Source organism: Amblyomma americanum, chromosome 3, assembly GCF_052857255.1.
Source record: "Amblyomma americanum isolate KBUSLIRL-KWMA chromosome 3, ASM5285725v1, whole genome shotgun sequence".
Classification (NCBI taxonomy): domain Eukaryota; kingdom Metazoa; phylum Arthropoda; class Arachnida; order Ixodida; family Ixodidae; genus Amblyomma; species Amblyomma americanum.
Genome location: NC_135499.1, coordinates 187,373,441 through 187,381,311, shown reverse-complemented (window position 1 = coordinate 187,381,311; position 7,871 = coordinate 187,373,441). Strand labels below are relative to the sequence as shown.

At 46.6% G+C, this 7,871-nt stretch overlaps 1 long non-coding RNA gene across 1 annotated transcript; it reads left to right on the top strand.

Annotated features, from left to right (window-relative positions):
* Positions 1–5,752: 5,752 nt before the first annotated feature.
* Positions 5,753–7,013, top strand: LOC144123539 (uncharacterized). The gene is made up of 2 exons (XR_013313111.1): positions 5,753–6,328; positions 6,823–7,013. It is a non-coding gene; the product is annotated as an uncharacterized LOC144123539 (long non-coding RNA).
* Positions 7,014–7,871: the final 858 nt, after the last annotated feature.

The window sequence follows — 7,871 nt, the reverse complement described above, 5'->3', positions numbered from 1 at the left end:
GCCCAAGTATAGCCAAGACAATGAGAACTAACGGTAATCGACACGGGGACGTCCCTGCTAGGCTGTCATACTCTGCCATTGCATTCACACGTAGCCAAATGAGAGTTAGGCTGCATGTCCGTTATCTTCCAAACCAACTATGCAGAGATCGAGGGTTTAGTTCGGACAGTCACGTGAGTGGCCCTTCGTTTTCCTCTTCCGCGCCCCGACATGATGATGAAAAACTTGGCAGACGCTTAAGATTTGCCTTAAGAATGAGACGCGATAGAGTTCCATTGTGGTCGAGCATCCGCTGATTTAGATGACACATCAACATTGAGGGAAGGCGCAGACTCAGAAGATGCGCGCGCCATCCGCCGGGCCAGCGCCGTGCATGGCAAAGGGGGGTTTCAGTGGATGCCTGCAGGATGGCGCTACGACTGCACGCCAAGATCGGAGGAATTATACTGGAAACGCAAGGTACTCGCTTAATTCCGGCATCTGTAATTTACATGCTCATAATTACTCATGTACGCCTCAGTATATATATCGAAGATACATTTCTAAGAAACCCTCGCATTCACTAGACGCGCCTTTATTCATGTTCAAACGTCGAGCCGTCGTGGCGGATGTAATGGTAACTCTTCCTTTAAAGTTCTTTAAAGCACATCCAAGAAAAAAAAAACATCCCAACAATCTAAAAGAACTTGATCTATTGTTTCACGTTTTTTGCATAAAAACAATTTGTCGACCAAGGGACAATGAGACCATCATGCATTCATGTTTTAACATCCTCATTACATTAGGTTTTTATCGGTAGGAAAACAGGACATCCATTATGACACCATTATCCTCCTTGGCCTCCATAGTTCACGGAAAACAAGGAAACAATTCAACAGTGCAGATGTAATTGTGAGATCTCCACGCGAGCACTTCATTGAAGGTGTCATACGTCTGAAAGAAGTGTATCGGGCACTGCCTGATCAGCGAACATGGATAAATGCGCTTGATAACTTGGCTGAACTGAAAAAAAAATTAACTCGCCTTGTCAGCGCAAGTGTTGCTGACATGTTTTACCTGTTTGTACACGTTGTAAAAATGAAATAAGGAAAAAAAAAAGCCGTCGTGGCGGAGTAGAAACGTCCCCGTCTCGAACACCGCAAAGGCCCTGGTTCGATTTCCGGCTTGGACGACGTTTTTTTTTTATTTATTGAGTGTGCGTGCCCTGTGATTTTTACGCAGTCCCCGATTATTTCGTCGCATGTGTAGTAGAGGGCTGCGCCAGGCACGGGAAATCGGCTAAACATGGCGTAGTGAAGGTATCGTTTCATAGCTGCTTTGGTCTCCTCGATCCCCGAGACTAGTCCGGTTGCTGCCCTCAGTCCAGGGCACCGTTGGCTGCCCCGACATCTCTCGTCCCTTTGATCAACCAAAGCTGTTCTAAACCAATGGAGGGGGGGGGGGGGATTGCTGCTGGGCATTAAAGGTATTTGAGGCGTAAATTGGGAGTAAATGTATGGGTTTGGAGCTGTCGCCAACTTGTGGCAACCGCCCGGGTGAGGGACCCTCACAGGGGTGGCTATTCCAGTCTGTAATATTGCGTGATCTCGGTGTAGGCGCGGGTTTCCCTGGGTGCGGTTATTTAATGGCGCTGGGTGTGTGCGTCCTTCGTTCCATTCATGGTCGGAAAGCTTCGCTGACGGATCACAACGCTACGGCGAGTCTGGGTGCAGAAGCAGGGAGTGACGTTGACCACACTTCCCACTGACAGGGCGATTTTCACTGGTTAACGCGAGAGTCAGCGACAGCTGTTAAGGTATCTATAATTTAAGATATGTTGTGGTAGAGAATATGAGAGCAATCTCACATCTGGATAGTGCTAGGGCGCTTTTTTTAGAGCTACGATGTAACGTGAGCAATTACAAGAAAGTGGCCATTCAGGCAGCCCGCGGTTAAAGGTACATTAAGAGTAAATTGTAGTTGGCCAGTTTTGAATGATCAGCGTGCTCGAAAAACATGAAAAGAGCCCACTTTAACTCACAATGGAGGTCTCTTTTTTTTTAACAGAAAATGTGAAAAAACGAAGTAAATGTATCAACGTCACCAGCTGCTTTCACAACACACTTCGATGACGTAAATACGACTGGTTGTGTAGATCTCTCAACTCAGACCAGGCGGCCATCCATCTCACCGGGCCCATATATGTTTTGACGTTAGCATTAAGGTCGCAGTTCGAATGCAGTGGCAGAAAAATGTTTAACTACGCACTTGGATAGCATAAGTTACGGATATCAACAGAGCCAAATAGAGTGAAACAATTGAATTTTACAGAGAGCAGAGTTTCGGAGTTGTCTTCCGTGCTTCTTTCGAGTCGGACCTCCTTGTGTGGAAGGCCCGACGCAATATAGTTGTTTATACAGTACAAGCGCGTTGTAACAAGGAAATTTCAAACTTGGATGATTCTAACACACCAAATATTTTTTTTTCTTAGAAGGGCGAAAATTTAATTGGTGGTAAATAAAGGTTATCCACTATTTAAGGTTGCTCAGACCTTAGTGGTTACGAAAACTGCGGTAATTGAGTTCAAAACGCTAATTTCCCTTCTTAGGCTCTACGCAGACCATGTCAGGCAAGATTAGGCCATTATAATGTTCATCTACCGACAACCACACAAACGGTTGTCTTGCCTTAATCTTCAGTTCACTTGACAGGTCTCCGTTTTTACTCTCGAGCTCATTATTTTTACGCCGGCTCTTACCTCTCGCGTGTCAAAACAACACGCGCGTACAGGAATGTGAGCCGCGAAGAAGTCTATTTTTTCTGGTAGCCTCAGCATACAGCCATGTAGTGAAAGGTGTGCTTAGCGCTTCCCTGTGGCAGCTGCGTAGTGCATCACTGACTGCCAGGAAGCGAGAAGCTTTTCCATGACTTGTGTGTTTCTAGATGCACTGCGGGCGCGTCTAGATTGTACGAGACGTGTCGGTGGAAACCGCTAAGAACTGCGGAAAATGTGCCGGCTGCTTCCTCCTCCTCGCACCGTCCGCAGGATGAAACACTAAGCTCGGACCCTATAAAAGGCGAGTCTAGTTATCTTGTTTCCGCGCCATGTGCTGCTCCTGTTGCAGGCATTCCGAAGAAGAGTGCTCATACAAGAAATGAAAGGGGGCCTTACGCCGGAGCTGAGTCAGGGAAATTCGACGCCGGCGGTTGTATCAATAAGGGGCAGCTGCTAGCAGGACTAAAAGGAGGACAGAAACGCTTCGGCCGAAGGATAAGAAATTTGTCTCCAAGAGAAACCTTTTTCAACGGCAAGACCTTACTCAGGTTTTTGTGAATTATAGATAATTAAAAAGATCCCGCTTGTATCGCAGTTGTGATAATTGCTTCCTTGTAGTTAGTTCTTAACATGTTAATTTCTTCAAATCCACTGCGCTAATTTTTTTCCCCACTACACAAACTTGCTTTCCTCCACCAATCATAACAGCATATTTGCTAGTTCCTACTTTTTGAAAGTTCAGCACACCTTGGCCGTTTTTGGACCCCATAGAATCTCGGATCTTCGTGGTGGCCTCGTGTACGGGGAACTGGAGGGCCTAACAGAGGATAAGAATTAGTTCTGTTGTTTCCTTGTCGTAAATGCAACAGCAGCAAATGTAACACCTAGAGGCAAAATTTTCTCGCAGTCAGTGCCATTTAAGAGTGAGGGTAGAGGACAACTTCTGGCTCTAGTCTCAGATCGTGGCATTGTTAGTGGCTGACTTACTCGATTGAGGGTTAAGCATAAACATGGCTAACATTCGTACCTTTGAAGTTTTTTGAAGACTTTCAGACTTCGCTAAAAGACACTAAACACCATAAAATTTCTGACAATCTCCGCTAGTCACGCATTAGCCCTTGCACATGAATGAAGTCGATCGCCATTCTTAAGGAGACAAACTGCTTGCAAGCCTTGCTTTTTCTGTTGGAAAAACACTCCAGCTTGCAGAAAGAAGACAAGATGTATCAACTCTACAAATTTTGTTGAAGCCAGCCTGTATGAGTCGGTTTGATTGATGCTCATGAATCAGCGAACAAAATAAAAGATTGTACACAGATTTCTAACACCACTTCATCTACTACCTAACCTCATGTGCCTTCCGTAAGCTAGTTTTTGCCATAAAAGTGCCGAAAATACCGTCAATTTAAACGTCGGCTAATTTCATCACTGAAATCGACTTGTGTTGTTCACTGCGAGACTTTCCTGTTTTGTCAATAAAGGTTCGGAATTTTGCTACTTTGCATTGGAGAAGGCAGTGTAAGGAGGCGCAGCAAGTGCGTTGCAGTAATCTCTGCAGAATGGCGCGAGATTTGCCCGCTGCGCGGCTCGATAGCTTGCTCAAACACGACCGACTCACCGGCGCACCCGGATGCGGCGCCTTTCATTCGCAACACTCCTTCTGTGCCCGAGTGCAACGATAACGGCTGCTGTCGCTTTTCAGCATGATCTCCGAAAAAAAAAAAACAGGTCGGCAGAGACACTTACGACTGCTTACGTACGTGCTGTGATCGCCGCCGGCAGCTTATCTACAGTTCTAACTGCTGCAGCGTCTGGAGAAGAAATTAAGCTTCTCAGCGCTCGCAATACAAACGGATAGCTTCTTCCGTTCACCTGTGTTGCACGTCATACTAGCGGGCCATGATGTACTCCGCACATAACAGGTGCTCGTTTCTGATATACACTTGGCCATTGCGTTGAAAAACTTGCCAAGTGCGAAATTCACGTAGAGTCAGGTTTTCCGAGTTTTTCGCTGGCTTCTTTCGATCTCTAAACGAACAGTGTGTCTATCTTAAATTTAGGTTAATAATAATTGGTTTTGGGGGAAAGTAAATTGCGCAGTATCTGTCTCAAATATCGTTGGACACCTGAACCGCGCCGTAAGGCAAGGGATAAAGGAGGGAGTGAAAGAAGAAAGGAAATTTAGGTTCAGATTCCAGGCTACTACCCTATCCTGTTATGATTGAGATGATTGCTCCGAGATTATAATCATTACATCATTACGTTAATGAAACAAGGACTAACGCATTTAAAGAATTTTAACGTGTTGTTAGCGTTCCTTCCGTGTAGTATGTTATGCAACGCATGGTTAGTTGACTTTTGTCATTTGTTCCCACTATCAATTACTGCTAGTGTCATTTTTCTAATAGCCTAACTATGGTAGCAGAGTTTTGTTCCATGCCTCAATAACACACTTTTTCATGCATGTTTTGTTATCCTGATGTTTTCTCTATTACCACTGCTCACGCTTTACTCAGAAGCGGTTGAAGTTTTCAATACAGGTATAATTTCAGTGTCGGTGGGAAGACAGGAGGCACGATAGAGGAGGCGCCTGGAAGGGGACATACGCACTTTCCCCAAGCCTGCAAAACAATATTAAACTACTTTTTTGGCACGAAAAAGGAAGCTAGCACTCGACACAATGACAACGTGGTACGCCAGCACGGCCTACGCTCCAACACTTGATAACAGTCACCTAAACACGCGAAATTAAATTGGCTTGCAGCTTTTCAGGGGAGCGTGCATTGTGATCGGAAAACATTGGAGATCCAAATTAAGCTAGTACTACATGCACAAGGTGCGGTTCTCTAACGCAGGTGCGACGCATTGCTCGCAAAGCGGGCTGACAAGCGGATAGTTGCGTTTGCTTTTCTCAAAGGAATCGGAAGAAAATGTTTCTTGCAGCCAGTTGGCCTTGCGAAGAAAAGAAGACGCCAGCCAGCTTTGAAGAGTCCCAGATACACTTGGAGCATCTTCTTGGAAGCTGCGAGTCAAGACACGCAGATAAAGGGCACGGGTACTTGGCAGTGCTTCGGGTTGACACTGCCACAGATCTCGATTCCTCACTGAAAGCCTCTCCGTCTCTTATGTTCGACGCCGGTGGCTTGCAATACATAGTCGACCTTTGCCAATGCCATGGCTAGAGCACAAAATGAACGCTTCACGTGACTGCCACGGGTATTTGAAGTGCCGTGCTCTGCCTGCAATGACTACCCGGCCAGGTAGTATCTAGTGCTCTTATCTCTCCGCAAGGTGCCCCCACTGGCGAGGAAGCTCCGATATAAAACCTCGCGCAATACTCTCTCCAACAGCAGACGCTGTGTATCGGCGAGAAGCTTTACTTGACGTACCGTCAAGCGGCCGCATCACTGCACACGAGATCATGGACTCGGACATCTGTATCCTCATTCACGGCGAATGCTGCGACATTCTGCTAGCCCTCTGACCATTATGGGCCTTGGGCCTATTTTCTTACTTTCTATGCATGCCGCCCATGGCGTCTGGTCTACATGCAGTCCCTCTTTGCTCAATAACGTGAGTACAGCAAACGTTTTCGTCTTACGGAATGCGTATACATGAAATAATCTCCTCCTGGGCTTGGTTCAATCTTATCACTAGAATTCCTTCTACCAGTGCTAGCTGAGTGTCCGTAACCATGGGCAATAGAAGAAAACACGATTTACACGTGTAACAGGTAACCATGCAGTAACAGGTACCACGAATAGTGCCGCGTCAAGCCTAGTTAACTGTGTGTTAAGCTGCCCAGCACTTAACGCCTCAACAGCGTTCTCGCCGGAAATAGTTCCCATCTTCCTTAAGTGCATTTCAGCATTTCAACAAAGCGCTCTCCATTTTCCTGGTTGCGTAACAGGTGTAACAAAATGTAAGCCTTTTATTCATTCTAATTCGCTTTGTGACGGCTAATATCCCTGCTAAGGCGCTCATGAGGACCGCCTGCCTGGAATCGCTGGCTTGACTAGTTATGACTGCTATAATCGGTTCCGTTTTTTTACCCCTGAATTCCACAGGACCGACACCGGACCACTAATGTGCACCCAGTGAAGATAGCGCCACGGTTAAGAGCTTCTTTCCAAGCAAGCCTCATAAAGCCAAGAAAGTCGGCGACATCAATCGACCCCATATGCTACCGAAAAGCGAAGCGATGAAGCACCAAACTAATCACTGGCTCCAGTGAAATAAATGGTGTTGAAAAAAAAAATCACGGGCGGCTTCGATTGGGGCTAATCACGAATTATTGTCCGCCAGCTTGGTTGGCCCTTGTTCTGCAGTTTATCTTCACTTTCCAAGTTTTGCTTGATTTGAATTGCCTTACCCTGGCTGATATATCCTATGATGTAAGTTTGTGAGTTATTTCATCATTTTAGACTTGCACTGCAGTAGAACTGGTGAGTCCTCGTACCACTCCTGGCGCAGTGGTGCAGAGGTTAAGCGACGAGCCAGTGCCCTGCGATGGCAAGTGCTGCCACCTGTGGGGCTCGTGAGACACCGCTAGGCTGCTCTTCCTGAGGGACCTCTCGCAACGGCTGCCTCCTCAAATGTCTCGGCGGCATGATGTGCTGAAACGTGGCGTGGCTATCCAGTCTAACAGCAGCTCGAATGGTGTGCGCCACTTTTTCTATCCAGAGTGCCTTGGTTACATGCACTGTACCGGCTACAGTATTACGGAGCACGCCTCGGTGATCAAACTTGTTACGCCTTATGTAATGAAAATTAGCAAATACGTTATGCACATAGTAAAGCAGGTTCTTTCTTTTCAGCTCACTTGTTTGAGGTACACGTTGATTTGGCTGAGGACGTTTAGCGGACAGCCAGACGATGGACGAACGAATGACACATGGCGGAATAGAGGAACAGGACTTTACAGTAATACTTCAAGAACAATACAAAAGCTAACTCATCCGGAGTTCCCGGGTTCGAACCCGACCGCGGCGGCTGCGTTTTTATGGAGGAAAAACGCTAAGGCGCCCGTGTGCTGTGCGATGTCAGTGCACGTTAAAGATCCCCAGGTGGTCGAAATTATTCCGGAGCCCTCCACTACGGCACCTATTCTTCGTTT